General features: G+C 36.6%; 1 non-coding gene across 1 annotated transcript; it reads right to left on the bottom strand.

Annotated features, from left to right (window-relative positions):
- Positions 1–1,691: 1,691 nt before the first annotated feature.
- LOC132538875 (small nucleolar RNA SNORA17) lies at positions 1,692–1,820 on the bottom strand. The gene has a single exon (XR_009550183.1). It is a non-coding gene; the product is annotated as a small nucleolar RNA SNORA17 (small nucleolar RNA).
- Positions 1,821–15,676: the final 13,856 nt, after the last annotated feature.

Here is a 15,676-nt window from a genome sequence, read left to right on the forward strand (position 1 = left end):
TGGTAGCTTGTAAAACATTTTTAACCATATTTGACTGACATATATATATGTTATCTCAGAGAGAATCACAATATAAAGAGATTTTTTTATTTGATGGCAAAAAAAAACATGCACGCCAAGACAGTAATATGCAGGTATATATACATATGTAAACTCATATGTGCAATAAATGTTAATCTTTGAGGATTCACTTTTTAAATATTTGTATTGGAGGGATTTACAGTTTAGTATGATATAGCTATGGTTACATGTGTAAAATTTCTCAGTTTGGGGCAAAACACTTTAACCCCCAACCTAGATCCTCCTCCACTATCATGCACCGGGACCTGAAAGCCACACCCACCCCACCCTACTTTGTACCCTAGAATTGATGACTTTGGTGCAATACATCCAATCCAGTTCAAGTTCTGCTTTGCATCCCCACTTTTGCTCTTATTTGTCAACTTCTGTCTATAAGATCAAGCCATCATATTATCCTTCTCTTTTTAATTTATCTTATTTAACATGATTCCTCCGAGCTCTATCCAAAATGAGGTGAAGAAGATGAATTCATCATTTTTAGTATCTGAATAGTATGGAATTGTACACATGCGCACACACACACATACATCACAACTTTCTCAGCCACCAATCTGTTGTGGGACACCTGTATCACTGCCAGGTTTTGGCTATTGCAAAATGTCTGCTGTGAACATATATATATATATATATTTTTTTTTTTTTGGATGGGTATGTTTGGTTCCTTAGGCTATATTACCCCAGGAAAGGAATTGCTGGGTCATAGGAGTAAATCCATTTCTAGCCTTCTGAGATTTCTGCAGACTCCTCTCCACAGGGATTTAACAAATTTACATTACTACTGGCAGTGCACTTTACATTTCTAAGAGCTTTGTGAGAATTATGGTGGTTATTATTGAGTGAGTAGGGGCACAAGACTTTGGTGGTAAGTGTGGTGTGTAACTGTACCCTTTCGACTTCATAATCACATAAATTCCTATTAAGTCATGAATAATAATTAAAATGATAAACATGACAAGGAAAAAACACTAATACAGAGTTTAAGTAATAATGAAATGGAAGAATTTAGATAGTGACTGACATCAGTTCTTAAATAGGTATTATAGTATACCTCAGGAGAAATAAACATTACTGAAGGAAGTTGTAAAATGAAAAAAAAATGACCTACAATAATAAAATGAAAATAATGATACCTAAATCCAATTTTTATCATGGAAAAGTTCAATACAAATAAGTATAAAAATGCATTTACAGGGAGAGAATAGTGACATGGGAGAAGGCACAGAAGGTGAACACAGGACTTGTAAGTGTAAGGCCCTTAGTTTGAACCTCTGTGTGCTTTCTCATTAGTAAGCCTCTCCCTCTCCCTCCACCTCCCCCCTCCCCCCTCTCTCTTTCCCCCTCTCTCCTGCCCCTTCTCTCTCCCTCTCTCTTTCCCCCTCTTTCTCCAGTCCCTTCTCTCTCCCTCTCTACCTCCCCTCTCCTTCTCTACCTCTCACGCTCCCTCTCTTTCACTAAAAAATTTAAAATGAGTTGCCAATAAGAACACTTTTTCCCCCAGGACAGTATTTTCATTAAAAAAAAAAGAAGAAAGAAAAGAACACTTTTTACATGCTTTTACATGACATGCCTTTGCCCATAAACAGACATCAGCAATCCATGGCATTTTGTTAAGTGTTAGACTACCAGTCATTCAGTTGTTTATAGGTCCAAACACTAATTGTAGGCAAATATCTCTTCTAGATGCCACTAATGATACACATGTCACACAGTAGTCCATAAGTAAAACTGCCAGGTGTAGGGTAATTTCACATACTTTCTCTTAAAAAAGAAAATGTTAAAGAATATCACCTTACAAGCATCACAAATTCATTATCTAGTCCTAATATCTAAGAAGTGTGCACCAAAATGAACTGTCATTACATCATTTGAAACTGTCAATAATACAATTCTAGTAAACATTAAGCTGCCAGGGAATGTAAGAAAAGTAAAGTAGCATAGAATTCAGTTATTTTTTCCACTAAGTCTTAAAATGACTCTGATGATATTAAATGTAATGTTAGGAAAGTAATTCTCTTCTGAGATTTGTTCCCACATTATTTGGGCTCACGATCTGAAAAAAAAAAAAGTTAAAATGTGACAAATCTTGAATGATTCAGTTGTTTCTCTCCATCTTAAGTGCAAGATTTTCCTTAAACATAATGCATGAATATTGATTCAACCTGTATTTTTCCATGAGAATCATAATTCTAGAATACTGGTGTTCATCATGTTTCTGAGTGAAGCTTGAAAACAGAACGGATTGACTTGATGATTTAACAGATGCTTGAAGAAGACTGAAACAGTTTTAATCTTTGTTCACTTTAAATAATTCAAGTTATCCTTCCTGGAGAGATACCAGATGAAATCTATGTAAATTAATGACAATGGATAGATATTGGGTATAAGCAGGCATTGGATCGACCTCGTGGTGCATCCCGTGAGTACCCATTCATTGGGGAAACTGAGGATCCTTCCTAGCAGACTGAATCCACATGGATCCCAGTCACTTTCAAAGCCAGCAACAAGCAGCTCCTGACAGCTTTCAACCTGACGCTGTTGACTGGCTACGGAAGAAGGGCAAATGCTAGAAGAAGCAGGCTAATCAAAATAAAGACTGTCAGCCTAGGAAAAGTACTTTACTCCTCTGAGCATCAGTTTCATTTGCAGGGGGAAAAGGAAATAACCTCTATATCAACTGTTTTTGAAGGTTATATGAGCTAGTGAATATAATGACCTGTAATAAATGTAAAGTAAATTGTAGGAGCCTTTAAAAAGCACATAATAGATTGTAATTAATATTTGGAAACTTGCCTACTCTTGCTATTAATGGTTGGCATTGTATTTAAATGTTTTATTCAAACAAGGCAAAAAGCCAAGAGTTCCCAAATAAATGACTTATTTTTTGTTAGTCTTACATTTGGGGTAAAGCCAACAATTAACACTTCAGAAATCCTCTTCCCTCGATAATTGATACTTCAAACTTTATGGTAAGGAGTGAATTAGTTGATTTTAAGTTTCGGTTGTCAAAGTTTTAGTTATCTTACCTCTCGGGGCCAGGTCATGCCACACCTGTTACAATACACAAGGACCCAGGTTCAAGCCCCCAGTCCTACCTGCATGGAGAAAGCTTCACAAATGGTGAAGCAGGGCTGCAGGTGTCTCTCTGTCTCTATCACCCCCTCCCCTCTTGTTTTCTGGCTGTTGCTGTCCAATAAATAAATAAATAAATAAATATAACATATTTTTAAAAGAATTATCCCTGAAAGGATTTCTTAATTTTGCATTCTGCAGTTTTTTAAACTTAAGACCATAATACAAAACATCAATATTTATGTAGTCATAAGATGAAAAGTAGAAGAGCAAAAGATCTGAATGGATTGGATCCTGAGTTCAGTCCCTGGCACTGCATATATGGGAGTGATACTCTCATTCTCTAGCCCACCTCTCCTAAGTACAGATTTAAGATTATCAAGGTTTAAATTAAAAACATTGCCTAAAAAATTTTGTTTCACCGTCTGTTGAACTCATATGCCCTTTTATTTATAAAGGTTACAGTTGAAGTTTCAAACAAAATTAAAAAAAAACTTTATGATTTCATAATAAAAATTACTGAGGACATAGCATCATGTTTTGCTGAACTTGTATTTCTTTTTAAAAAATATTTATTTATTATTGGAGAGAAATTTAAAGGGGAGGGGAGACAGGGAAAGAAACAGAGAGACACCTGCAACACTGCTTCACTACGGAGGCTTTCCCCCTGCAGATGGGGACCAGGGGCTTGAACCTGGGTCCTTGTGAACTGTAATTTGAGCCCTTAACCAGGTGTGCCACTGTCTGGCCCCAGAACTTATATTTCCTTAAAGTCTAACCATATGGAAGTAAATGTGTCCATAATTAATCGAATGTGTCTACACTGTCTTTGAGGTTCATTTATCAAAAAGAGCACATTTTAATTCTGACAACACAAGAGAATCCAATTTTAAAAAATGATTTCTAATAAGCATTCTAATTTAGCAGTATATTTCCTTTGTGTCACAAATTTTATTTTCCTTTACAAGCTTTATTTTTTTTTACTTTTGTCCTCTAGTATCATTTATTTAATTCTACTAAAATATTGCAAATGGCATGTTTTTGTACTGAATGGATTCTCAAATGATGTTAGAAAACCTTAATAATATATTTAATATAATATAATAATATTATAATAATAATTAATATACTACTTAAGATAGAGTAACCACTATGTGTCATTCAAATTTATCTGCCTGATTTATCAGCTTATAGGAATACCTGTTATTTCAAGTATTATCAATCTTTCATCAAGGCAGTTACTTGAGATTTCATAGAAATAAACAATATACAGAGTCATTTTCTTTCTGAGGTCTCATGCATGTTCAATTTCCTTGCTCTGGACAAGCTTTTTCAGATATATAGGCAGAGAGACAAATTTAAAACATAGTAGCAGAGATGTTACCAACTGGCTGATGTAATAGTAAATCTTTATGGACTACATTGGGAAGGGGGATGCTCTACTAGGATTTTTTTTTTTTTTTTTACCAGAGCACTGTTCAACTCTTGTTTATGGTGGTGCAGGGGATTAAACCTGGGACTTTGGAGCCTCAGGCTGGGCAGTCTATTTGCATAACCATTATGTTATCTACCCTTGCCCTAGGATAATAATTTTACCAAGCCCAGAGTAAACATTTATTTACTTATTTTGCCTCCAGGCTTATTGCTGGGGCTCGGTGCCTGCACTAGGAATCCACTGCTCCTAGAGGCCATTTTTTCCCTCCTTTGGTTGCCCTTGTTGTTGTTGTTATTGTTGTCGTTGGATAAGACAGAGAAAAATCTAGAGAGGAGAGGAAGACAGAGAGGGGGAGAGAAAGATAGACACCTGCAGATCTGCTTCACAGCCTCCCCCAACCCCTGCAGTGGGGAGCTGTACCTTGAGCATTGTGCTATGTGCTCTTAACCCATTGCTCTACCGCCTGATCCCCCAGAGTAAATATTTTTAATTAAATAACTTTCTAATTATTTTTCAAATCACAATGAATTTACCTTGCATTGATAGATATTCAAAGCTGAATTATCTATACTACATGCATATGTCTTCAAAATATCTAAGTTTTTTTATCTGGAAGTTTATATCCATTTGGCATTTCAAAGTGTTTTTTTTTTATTAGAATCTTTCTTCATTCAGTCCATTTTCTATTTAAATATAATTATTACTATATTTCCTACCACTTGCTTCACATTTTTTTCTTAAGTTCAAATGTGTTCTGTCTTCCACTGATTTACATATTTTTTGTTTTAAAAAGAAATTTCTGCCTTAGTAGACACCACTTGCTTATTGCTATTTTTTCTGCTAAACATCTTAGTAAACCACAACCTCAGATAAACTGATTGTTAACTTTTTAATATATATATAAAACTAAGCACTTTCCAATTTTTGTTATATCTAGGCATGCAGTTTCTCTTTCCCATTGACTTGGGTTTCAGATCTATCTGAACAAACATGTGATTCTTATAGGAATTGTTGAGATACTAGGGTCTGGACACAGTGGGTTGACCAAGGTAGATAAGATAGCTACCAGCAGGAGAAAAAAAATTTTTTTTTCATTATTCAAGCACTACCTTAATGATTCTTTACTTAAATGATGGCCTGCAGGATGGGAACAAAAAGAAAAGAAAAAAGAAAATACCAGCAGAAAATCAATAAACTTCTACGTTTGGTGGTGTGAAAGTCCTGAAATTGTACAACTTCAGGAAGAATTCCACCAGGTCTAACGGCCAAGAGCTGGTGCACATGGCTGAATGCACAGGTTACCATGCGCAAGGACCCAGGATCCCCCTGATCCCCACCTACAGGGGGAAGGCTTTACAAGTGACGAAACAGGACTACAAGTGTCTCCCTAAACAACCTCTTTCCCTCTCGATTTCTGACTGCCTCTGCCCAATAAATAAATAAATATGAAAATATTAAAAAAAGAATTCCACCAGGTCTATAACAGCTTTATTCTAAAAGAATAGAAACAATAATAGTAACAGAAATGATTATCTTTTGTCAAGGAATTCTCTACATTTGACTGTATTGAAAACCATGGGCACACTAACCAGAGATAATAATGCAGAGCCATGAAAATACTACCTGAGAGCAGAATAGATCACACAGGACAGTAACAGAACCACCTAACAGAGAACAGGACTAATTCAAGAATACTGAGTTGGCTAAACCATCCAAGTGTCTTTGTGGGGAGGGAAGAAACAGCTGGAAGAAAAATTCCCTAAAAAGTTTTTGTCTGGAAAAAAGCCTTAAAACTTTCTTTTTCCCACTTTCTATTTGAGAAATGAATTGCCTTTTAAATAAAATTTCACTATATTTTACTATGCTCACATTTATTCTCTCTGTAAAGTCCAAAGTGTTCCTTCAAATGTATCTGCAGGCCTAACAAGTCACTTTTGTCATTTTGCAAGGAAAGGTGCTTCCTTTACTTTAACTTAACTTTCTTTTCAATAAATGTTGTCCACTTGTTCACTAGATCGGTAGCCTCCCTGTAGTTTGTTCCTGTGTAGGGAACACAAGGAAACCAAATAATAAAATGTCACAGGAAGCATGGTTTATTACAATGAAAAAAGTATTTTTGCTTTGAGGTTATTGATTGTTTTAAAGACACATCTTTGAAAACTCATTCATAACTGTTAGGTGGCTTTTACATTAACATGAGTCCAAAGTTATCAATCTCTTGCTGGTATTGTGATACTAAATAGTTCTAGATTTTTAAATAAAACAAATGGATGTGTTGTTACCTGAGACTTGAAACTGAAGTCAAAGGAGAGTCTGTGTCTGGACCTACAATGTTGGTGTTAAGGTTCAGGCAAAAATTATTGAAGTCATAGGCCCCTTGGAATATATCTAAAATAGACTTTCTTAGAAGCATGAAACCCTTAATTTCATCTTCTCTATTCTTACTATTAGGTTCCTATTTATTACTCAATATCTCCTGCTGTATAACTAACTGTCTTTCAGCCACCAAGTTGCAGATGCTACCATGATGCCATCCTGATTCCCCTGGGCAGATGACCTCACCAGTGTGTCCTGGAACCTCACCTCTTCAGAACCCAACCACACTAGCAAAGATAGAAATCAGCTGTGGTATGGATCGACCTGTCAACTCCCATGTTCAGTGGAGAACTAGTTAAAGAATCCAGACGTTCCACCTTTTGCACCCCTAAAAACCCTGGGTTCATACTCGTAGAAGGATAAAGAATAGGAAAGATAACTAACTAGTAGTCCTACCCCCATCTCTTATGTCTGAACTATTCCAGCCTTCAGGTTCATGATTAGTCAAAAATTTGTTTGGCTCTATATGATTACTCTTTTTTTTCAGCCACCAGGATCCAGATGCTAACATGATGCAAACCATAATTCCCTGGGCAGACGACCCCACCAATGTGTCCTGGAGCCCCACTTCCCCAGAGCCCTGACCCCCTAGGGAAAGAGAGAGACAGGCTGGGAGTATGGGTTGACCTGTCAATGCCCATGTTCAACAGGGAAGCAATTATAGAAGCCAGACCTTCCACCTTCTGCATCCCACAATGACCTTGGGTCCATACTCCTAGAGGGTTAAAGAATAGGAAAGCTATCAGGGGAGGGGATGGGATATGAAGTTCTGGTAGTGGGAATTGTGTGGAGTTGTACCCCTCTTATCCTATGGTTTTGTCACTGTTTCCTTTTTATAAATAAAAATATAAAAAAAAGAAAAGAAAAAAAACAAAGAATAGAAAAGGTTCCAGTAAAGGGGACAGGATAAGGAACTCTGATGGTGAGAAATGTAGAATTGGACTCCTATTATGTTAAAGTCTTGCTAGTCATCTTTATATCACTATTGAATTAAAAATAAAAAGGAGTTGATCCTCCTTCACAAAATGTGTGTAGAAAAAAAAAAGCTACTAGAATACTGCTGCTGGGGGTCAGGTATCAGGTTAAGTGCACATGGCTTGAAGCACCAGGATCTGCATAAGAATCCCTGTTCAAGCCCCCCATCCCTCAACTTACAGAGGTGTCACTTCATAAGTGGTGCAACAAGTCTGTACGTGTTTTTCTCTCCCGTTCTCTGTCTTCCTATCTCTCCATTTCTCTGTGTCCTATCCAACAGTAACAACGTCAATAACAATAGTAATAACCACAACAATGAAAAAACAAGGGCAACAGAAGGGAAGAAAACATAGCGGCAATGAACAGTGGATTCCTGGTGCAGGTACCGAGCCCCAGCAATAACCCTGGAAGTAAAAAAAAAAAAAAAAAAGGGTATTTGGAATGTATAAAGATACTTTTCTTTTTTTTTTCTTTTTCTTTATTGGGGGGATTAATGGTTTACAGTTGACAGTAAAATACAGTAGTTTGTACATATGTAACATTTCTGTTTTCCTCATAACAATCTAATAAACCCAGGTTCTCCTCTGTCATCATGTTCTAGGACCTGAGCACTCCTCTACACCCCATAGTCTTTTACTTTGGTGCAATACACCAACAGAATTTTTTTCTTATAGATGCAGAATTAATTGCAGATTGGTTCTTTTTGAAAAATTTTTATTAGCGATTTAATATTGATTCACAAAAATGTAAGATAGTAGGGGTGTAATTCCATATAGTTCTCACCACCAGAGTTCTGTGTCCCATCTGCTCCATTAGAAATTGCAGTAGTTCTCACAAGGTCACCAATACAGGACTAATTTTATGACTATATATCTATAAGGGCTAATTTTATTTCCTTTTGTTGTTTTATTGTTGTAGTTACTGTTGTTATTGATAGGAAAGAGAGAAATGGAGAGAGGAGGGGAAGACAGAGAGGGGAAGAGAAAGACACCTGCAGACCTGCTTCACCGCTTGTGAAGTGACTCCCCTGCAGGTGAGTAACCGGGGGCTCCAACTGGGATCCTTATGCCAGAGAAAGATACTTTTCTAACTCCACTAAACATTGGGGTTACAGGGGGGTCAAGTGCAGTGGGTTAAGCCCAGGTGGCACGAAGCACAAGGACCAGCATAAGGATAGCGATTCGAGCCCCTGACTCCCCACCTGCAGGGGCATCGCTTCATAAGCAGTGAAGTAGGTCTGTAAGTGTCTATCTTTCTCTCCCCCTCTCTGTCTTCCCCTCCTGTTTCATATTCTCTCTGTTCTATACAACAATGACGACGACATCAATAACAGCAATAATAACTACAACAACAATAAATATATATATTGGGGTTCCAAATTAAGCTTTAGTAGAATTGAATATTAAAAGTTAGCCTGGTATTAAAAATATCCATATAACAATGTTTATTCCCAATGTTTCCTAGGCAGTTGTCTTATTCATCACCTTTTTCTTCAATATTTATCAAATCAATGTTGATTTTCAACTGTATTTAGAATTCATTAATTTTTGCATATGTGTATACTACATACTGTCTCCATCAAACGTTGTTACCGTTCAAATTTTGGCTCTTGGGGGCTGGGGCAGTAGCACAGTGGGTTAAACGCACATGTAATAAAATTTTGTTGCTCTTTACTGTTTTACCTGTTCCCCTGTTCTTTAGATCTGATAACCACCAATTACTTATTATCAGATTTTGGTTGCTTGTTGTTGATGTTGCTGTTGTGTTTTATTTGTTTTGTCCTTTCTCTTTCATATAGAAGTGTACCCATATGGTACTTGTCTTTATTCACCTGACTTATTTCACTTACTATAATCCTTTCAAGGTTCAAGTATCACTTTTATTGGATCATGAACCAAAGGAAGTGCCTTCTCTTTAGTTAGATTTTACTCATGAAGGAGAAAGTTACCTCCGAATTATACATATAAATAACCATGATACATTGCTGGTGCGCATGGACACTGGTGCAGCCACTCTGGCAAACAGTGTGGAAAATCCCTAAACAAACAACAATGGAAATAATGTATGATCCAACGATACCACTCGCAGAAATGTCTCCAAAAAGACATGCACACACTAATTTGAAGGAACATAGGGGCCTCTCCCCATGTCTGTAGTAACATTATTCACAATAGTCAAAGTATAAAGTAACAGTTTGTATGCAAAGATCATGGGAAATTTATTCTATGGAGTATTACTCAGCAATTAGATCATATGGTGTTTTTAGGGACAAAAAAATGTGTGGAACTAGAAGAGATCATTCTTTGTAAAGTAAGAAAGGAAGTGAGAGGCAATAAATATATCTTCACTTATATGTTGAATATAGATAATTGAAATTATGGACTCCCAAAGGGGTGAGGCAGATAAAGTGGAGAAAAAGGTTAAGAGAGGAAGGAGAAATATACATACATATATATATATATATATATATATATATATATATATATATATATATATATATTAAAAAAGAACATTGGACTCTAAAATAGGAGTGTCGCAAAGTGGGGAAATAAATCCACATTTGAGGGATCTCATAACTACTAAAAACAAACTTTCATTGGTTTTGAAACTAATAAATACTACAAAGCAAAATGTATGAAGTGAAAAGAACTGAAATTAAAAAAAAAGAACTGAAATAGAAGAGAAATTAGGATTTTATACTTACCTAAAGTCACACTGATTATTGGATTTGAAGAATGGCAAAAATGACACTGACCTATTACTTGAAGGAAAAGAAAAAGAATATCTCCTGTGAGAAATCTTGAGGTGCATTGTGACACTGGAGAGTAGTCCAATTCTTAAGATTGCTGAAGGCTCCTGTGAGGCATAAGTCTGAATCATGAATGGCAAAAGCAATCACCATACCTTAAAATAGAAATTTCACATAGAAAAGAATAGATTCTTTTTTAAAATCCAGACTCCCCCTTTTTTGTCACTGAAATATTTGCACTGAAATTTACAACTTGAACTTTTATGCGCATATGTATGGAAATCTTGAATCCTGAAAACAGAATACATGGGCATACATACCAATTAATGTGTTGTCAGAGCCTACAAATTCACGCTGAAGAACTGATCTGAAAAATGTCCCTATTTAACACATGTGTATCAACATTGTAATTTTTTTATTTTAATTCGCATCAATGAGTGTAAATCACGATGCAAGTAATATTCTCAGTTGGCAATGAGTAGGTGGGACATACAGGCTATATTTTGACTATTCTATCTTCTGTACATTACACCAGCAACCAAGCTTGGCACCTGTGTTGCACCGGGTTGACTTGATATACAAGCTGCTTCACACTGTGCCTCAGTTGCTACTACGTAAAATAAATATTACAATCTCTGCATTAAACTATGTCCACAAAGGACCTCCTTGTTACATTCAGCATTGTGTTACTTTTTGAGGCAGCTTCAACATTTTTTAAAGTAAAGCTAGTAGCACTGATTTCACAGAGCTTATTAAATAATGCATTGTCTGTGAAAGTCATAGAAAGATGAGGGTAAGATTGGGCCAATATATTTTAGATATCATTAGTATTGTTGTGCTTTATTTCTCCTGAAAATTTTAATAAATGGTACTTGTTATATAGTATTCCTTTATATGTGTTCAAGAGGTGATGCAGATAGCTTTTATTTCTATTAGATACTAAAATATTTTTAGACTCAGTTTAAGGTGTTCCATGATATTCCATGCACCTGTATGATTCCTCATATGTTAGGAAGTAAATGCAAAGCTTTTCATGAATTTCAACTTCCTCGTTTTAAGTGTGCTTCTTTGCTGTTGGTGTATCACATGACAACTTTCCCAGTAAGTAACATTAACATATCCCAGCACAGTGGTAGCATGTATTAACTGGTATGTGTGCTTGTGTGTGTGTTTGTATCCATGTGTGTACATTTGTTCTGATATTAACATATTAACTTTTCCACAGGATAAACAGCTAAGTAAATGGACTTCATTCTTTATTTTTTCTATAAACAAAGTTAATAGTGGAAGAGCTATCTGGGCTTGCATACTTCTATACTCCTTTCATTTACAACCCAGAACCTAAAATGACACTTTTTGTTGTCACTGAGGCTTCACTACTCTGGATTGACTTTTTCAGATGGAGAGAGGCAGACAAAAATACGTATTGAAAAGAAAACACAACATCAAAGGTCATTCCAGTTTGTTGGGGGCTGGCCTGGAACCTGTCTCATATGTGGTGAAATAGGCACATTATCCAGGTAAGCTATTCTGTAACCTTTTAACAATGAGTTTTTAAAGCCACATCCCTAATATTTGTCTTTTGTGGCTGCATAGAACATATTTTGAAGCTTTATTAAGAAAAAATATGGGGGCACAAGGACTGGAACTGAGGACCATAAACATAATTTCATTATTCTAGGCCACTTTTTTTTTTTCATTTAAATAGAGATAAACTCCCAATGTTTCCTCAATTACTATAGCATTTCTTATGTGGTACTGGAGTTTGAACCCAAATCACACTCATAGCAATGCAGGTACCGTAGTCAATGAACTATCTCCCTAGCACTTTTCTATACTCTCAGGTAGCACACGTCCTCTCCATTCTGCTTCTGAAAATGCCTTTATTACTATTTCACTTCAGAATATACATTTGTATGACACTTCACAAGTAAACAGAAAATGATACAAAGAAATGGAAAGGTATCCTATTTTCATGGATTAGAAATGCCATTTAAAAATGACTAGGCTATTTTAACTAGAGACACATATAAATTTAACACAATCTCTAAAATGTTCCATCAAATTTCTTCAAGAGAATAGAAGTTACAAAAGTTTATCTGGAGGCAAAAGGTGTCCAGCAGAGCCAAAGCAATCCTGAGAGAAGAAAGCAAGAATGGAGTCATTAGGGAGTTGGGCGGTAGCACAGTGGGTTAAGCGCAGGTGGCACAAAGTGCAAGGACTGGCTTAAGGATTCCGGTTCAAGCCCCCAGATCCCCATATGCAGGGGAGTCGCTTTACAGGCGGTAAAGCAGGTCTGCAGGTGTCTATCTTTCTCTCCCTCTCTCTGTCTTCCTCTCCTCTCTCCATTACTCTCTGTCCTATCCAACAACAACAAAATCAATAACAACAACAATAATGACTACAACAGTAAAGCAATAAGGGTAACAAAAGGGAATAAATATTAAAATAATAATAAAAACTATAATGTTAAAAAAAAAAGAATGGAGTCATTACGCTTCCTGACATCAAAACATACTACAGAGCCTCTGTAGTAAAGACAACCTATTACTGGAATCAAAATAGATATATAGACCATGAACTAGAACTGAGAGTACAGAAATTATTCCCCATACCTACTGCCAACTAATTTTGAAAAAAGGATCCTTAACCTCAAATCAAATAAAGGAACATATTAAACAAATGGTGTTGGGAAAATTGGGTTAAAACATGAAGAATGAAACTAGACCACTACATTTTGTGATATGCAAAAGTTAACTCTAAATATTTTAAATGTTTAGAAGCTTGGCTAGAAACAATCAAATACTTAGAGGGAACTATAGGCAGAACTCTATTCCGTATACATGTTTACATCCTCTTCTCCAATTCAAATCTAATTGCAAGGAAAACAAAAATAGTAGATCAATGGGACTCAGTCAAACTGAAATGATTCTAAGTGGCAAAGGAAACCACTGCCTTATCAAAGAGACTCCCCATGGAGTGGGAGAAAACCTTTGTGTCATTAAACGGAGGATTGATAACCGAGATACACAATGAACTCACCAAACTCAACAATAAAAAATACATAAAACTCGATTAAAAAAATAAGGAGTGGGGAGATAATGGCAGAATCTTTTACAAGAAAGATCCAAAGGACCAACATACATGAAAAAAGAGTCACTGACAATCAAGGAAGTACAAATAAAACCAACAATGAGATATTACTTTTACATATGATAATGCATATATTAGAAAAGACAGAAAAATTAATCCCTACTACACTACTGGTGGGAATGAAAATATGACCCACCCCATGGAAAACAGTCTGGAAATTTTCAAAACACTAGATATATACCTATTTCATGGCCCAGCAATCCCTTTCCTAGTGGTTTACCCAGGCAAAACAAACAAACAACAACAAAATACCTACCTCAAAACACATATGCACACCAACATCTCTCCTGCCTGCTAAGCTAGCCCAGCATATTGGCACACCAACATGGGACCTAACCTGCCCATCCCCCACTCTCCTATGTATATCCTTTTCTGGCTTACCACTTCCACCAGTATGCCGGACTAGCTTAGCCAGCAAGAGAGAGATGACCAGAGCTCATGGCTGAGCGGAAACGCAATGCAATGTGTTTATTCATCAGAAAAGAATCTGCCTTTATATCTTCTGAGGGCCAGCTGGAATAGGAATTGGGCAGGAGAGTGGGTGGAGAGAAGGAAAGAGCTCGATTTTCCTCTAACCAGTGGGGTTTAAACCAATGTCCTGCAGGCAGGACGGGTCTCAGGCAAAACAGTGATAATGTAAATAGACCTCAGCATCAATCAATGCAGGGGGCCTGGCGTAATAACCAACAAAATACAATTTATAAAAAGCTCATCTGAGAAGCAGTGAAATTACCTGTATGTGAGACCTATATGACTGCATTTTTTCTTCCTGGTGTTTTTCTTAATAAGATCTTTTTTCCCCTATTTTTATGTCCTGAAAGGCATTAAATAATTTTATATTATATAAAATATATGTTAATTTGTTATATCAGTGAAAGCAAGATATAATTGCAAAAATCTTGGTACTGTGTCTACCTACATTCTAGTTAGTAAGTGGGGGACCAAATTTTTATTAAATCAAAAGTATGCACCAAAAGGAGGAAGGAAAGGGTCTAGTAAGAACTTGTCCCTAAAGAGAATTATCTAGACTCTCCTATGATCCTTACAGCCATCTTATTCAGCCCCTTCTGTTCTCTGGTTGATCAAATAAATTAGACAAATTATATATTCTATGGCTGTTTCTGACTGTAGCTAATCCAAGATGGCTACCTTTTGGATTTTGGCTCACTTTTCAAGAGCTGAGGTCTTCATTTAGGTCCCATTGGGTGGAGGTCCAAGCAGCTAAGTCCCAGAGGGTGGAGGGCTAGGTCATTTTGTACCTGTTATGTCTTCTTTATGCATAGGGGAAGTTGGAACATCAGTTGGTTTCAAAGAAGAGTGACAGTTGTGATGGTTCACTCTTTGTTAGACCTCAGAGCACACCTTTGTTTTTCCTCAGACTACTTTTTTTATTTTAATTTTTATTTATAAAAAGGAAACACTGGTGAGTTGGATGGTAGCACAGTGGGTTAAACACACATGGCGTAAAGCACAAGGACACATCAGGATCCCGGTTTGAGCCCCTGCTCCCTACCTGCAGGGGAGTCCCGTCACAAGTTGTAAAGCAGGTCTGCAAGTGTCTTATCTTTCTCTCCCCCTCTCTGTCTTCCCCTCCTCTCTCCATTTCTATGTTTTATCCAACAATAATAACTACAACAATATAACAACAAGGGAAACAAAAGGGAATAAATAAATAAATATTAAAAAAAAAAGAGAACACTGACAAAAAACACAGGATAAGAGGGCTACAGCTCCACACAGTTCCCGCCACCAGAACTCCGTATCCCATCCCCTCCCCTGATAGCTTTCCTATTTTTTTATCCCTCTAGGAGTATCGACTCAGGGTCATTATGAGGTGC

This window comes from Erinaceus europaeus, chromosome 5, assembly GCF_950295315.1.
Source record: "Erinaceus europaeus chromosome 5, mEriEur2.1, whole genome shotgun sequence".
Lineage (NCBI taxonomy): Eukaryota > Metazoa > Chordata > Mammalia > Eulipotyphla > Erinaceidae > Erinaceus > Erinaceus europaeus.